We start from the raw sequence: 3,194 nt of genomic DNA on the forward strand, positions 1-3,194 counted from the left end.
TACACCAGTTGAGGACGTGGGCTTAGGTGTCTAACTTTGGGCTCCTAAAGTGAGAAGTTTTATTCTTAGTTTTTGGAATTCAAGTGTATTTGTCACAGACAAACGAAACAAGTAAAAAAATATTGTTTTTAAAAAACAGTTTTAGAAAATGTTAACATCTTAGGTAATCTTATACTAAGATGTTTTTATATGAGGAAAAAGTCATCAGAGTTTCTTTCGCAGGGAATCTTTGTATTTTATCAAAGCTGCAAAAATATCAAGGGCTTAATGTGCTTTATTAAAAACTGATCATTATATAAAGAAGTTTAACACTGTTAGCCAACAACTTTGCTAATACACTTGCATATCTTTGCAGTGGCTGACACAATCTTATCTCCATAATTATATGAATACTTTGTATTATACAGCTATTGAATGCAATATGCAGATTTACAAATATACGACAGTAAATTATGGTGATATAACAAGAGTTTATTAAAAATTAACCAACTATGATGAGTAAGCCAACCTTAGGTCCTCTCTTATTATGGTATGTGCAGTGTAAAACACACAATTTAAATGGGTAGCACAATACCCATTTTAAATGAACAGCCAAAATGAACAGTGTGCTTCTTGTTGATCTTCCATAACACAATAATGTACTGTATTTTGATTTAATTTCACCACTCATCTAAGAAAGCTATTGGTGGGACAAATAATCTAATTCTGACAAATTTCTGGAGAATATACGGCTTAATTCATGTGGAATGAAAGGACTGAAAGGCAAAGGAGGAGTGCGTGTGTGTGTGTGTGAGTAAGGATGTGTCTACACTACGGAATAAGGTCGAATTTATAGAAGTCGGTTTTTTAGAAATCGGTTTTATATATTCGAGTGTGTGTGTCCCCACAGAAAATGCTCTAAGTGCATTAAGTGCATTAACTCGGCGGAGCGCTTCCACAGTACCGAGGCAAGCGTCGACTTCCGGAGCGTTGCACTGTGGGTAGCTATCCCACAGTTCCCGCAGTCTCCGCTGCCCATTGGAATTCTGGGTTGAGATCCCAATGCCTGATGGGGCTAAAACATTGTCGCGGGTGGTTCTGGGTACATATCGTCAGGCCCCCGTTCCCTCCCTCCCTCCGTGAAAGCAAGGGCAGACAATCATTTCGCGCCTTTTTTCCTGAGTTACCTGTGCAGACGCCATACCACTGCAAGCATGGAGCCCGCTCAGGTAACCATCACCTTATGTCTCCTGGGTGCTGGCAGACGCGGTATGGCATTGCTACACAGTAGCAGCAACCTTGTGGCAGCAAACCTTGCCTTGTGGCAGCAGACGGTACAGTATGACTGGTAGCCGTCATCGTCATGTCCGAGGTGCTCCTGGCCATGTCGGCTGGGAGCGCCTGGGCAGACATGGGTGCAGGGACTAAATTTGGAGTGACTTGACCAGGTCATTCTCTTTAGTCCTGCAGTCAGTCCTATTGAACCATCTTATGGTGAGCGGGCAGGCGATACGGACTGCTAGCAGTCGTACTGTACCATCTTCTGCCGAGCAGCCATGAGATGTGGATGGCATGCAGTCCTTCTGCACCGTCTGCTGCCAGCCAAAGATGTAAAAGATAGATGGAGTGGATCAAAACAAGAAATAGACCAGATTTGTTTTGTACTCATTTGCTTCCCCCCCTCCCCTGTCTAGGGGACTCATTCCTCTAGATCACACTGCAGTCACTCACAGAGAAGGTGCAGCGAGGTAAATCTAGCCATGTATCAATCAGAGGCCAGGCTAACCTCCTTGTTCCAATAACAACGATAACGTAGGTGCACCATTTCTTATTGGAACCCTCCGTGCAGTCCTGCCTGAAATACTCCTTGATGTACAGGCACCCCCTTTGTTGATTTTAGCTCCCTGAAGCCAACCCTGTAAGCCGTGTCGTCAGTCGCCCCTCCCTCCGTCAGAGCAACGGCAGACAATCGTTCCGCGCCTTTTTTCTGTGCGGACGCCATACCAAGGCAAGCATGGAGGCCGCTCAGCTCACTTTGGCAATTAGGAGCACATTAAACACCACACACATTATCCAGCAGTATATGCAGCACCAGAACATGGCAACGCGATACCGGGCGAGGAGGCGACGTCAGCGCGGTCCCGTGAGTGATCAGGACATGGACACAGATTTCTCTGAAAGCATGGGCCCTGACAATGCATGCATCATGGTGCTAATGGGGCAGGTTCATGCTGTGGAACGCCGATTCTGGGCTCGGGAAACAAGCACAGACTGGTGGGACCGCATAGTGTTGCAGGTCTGGGACGATTCCCAGTGGCTGCGAAACGTTCGCATGCGTAAGGGCACTTTCATGGAACTTTGTGACTTGCTTTCCCCTGCCCTGAGGCGCATGAATACCAAGATGAGAGCAGCCCTCACAGTTGAGAAGCGAGTGGCGATAGCCCTGTGGAAGCTTGCAACGCCAGACAGCTACCGGTCAGTTGGGAATCAATTTGGAGTGGGCAAATCTACTGTGGGGGCTGCTGTGATGCAAGTAGCCCACGCAATCAAAGATCTGCTGATATCAAGGGTAGTGACCCTGGGAAATGTGCAGGTCATAGTGGATGGCTTTGCTGCAATGGGATTCCCTAACTGTGGTGGGGCTGTAGACGGAACCCATATCCCTATCTTGGCACCGGAGCACCAAGCCGCCGAGTACATAAACCGCAAGGGGTACTTTTCGATAGTGCTGCAAGCTCTGGTGGATCACAAGGGACGTTTCACCAACATCAACGTGGGATGGCCGGGAAAGGTGCATGATGCTCGCATCTTCAGGAACTCTGGTCTGTTTCAAAAGCTGCAGGAAGGGACTTTATTCCCAGACCAGAAAATAACTGTTGGGGATGTTGAAATGCCTATATGTATCCTTGGGGACCCAGCCTACCCCTTAATGCCATGGCTCATGAAGCCGTACACAGGCAGCCTGGACAGTAGTCAGGAGCTGTTCAACTACAGGCTGAGCAAGTGCAGAATGGTGGTAGAATGTGCATTTGGACGTTTACAGGCACGCTGGCGCAGTTTACTGACTCGCTTAGACCTCAGCGAAACCAATATTCCCACTGTTATTACTGCTTGCTGTGTGCTCCACAATATCTGTGAGAGTAAGGGGGAGACGTTTATGGCGGGGTGGGAGGTTGAGGCAAATCGCCTGGCTGCTGGTTACGCGCAGCCAGACA

Source organism: Lepidochelys kempii, chromosome 1 (genome assembly GCF_965140285.1).
Source record: "Lepidochelys kempii isolate rLepKem1 chromosome 1, rLepKem1.hap1, whole genome shotgun sequence".
In the NCBI taxonomy this organism is placed as follows: Eukaryota; Metazoa; Chordata; order Testudines; family Cheloniidae; genus Lepidochelys; species Lepidochelys kempii.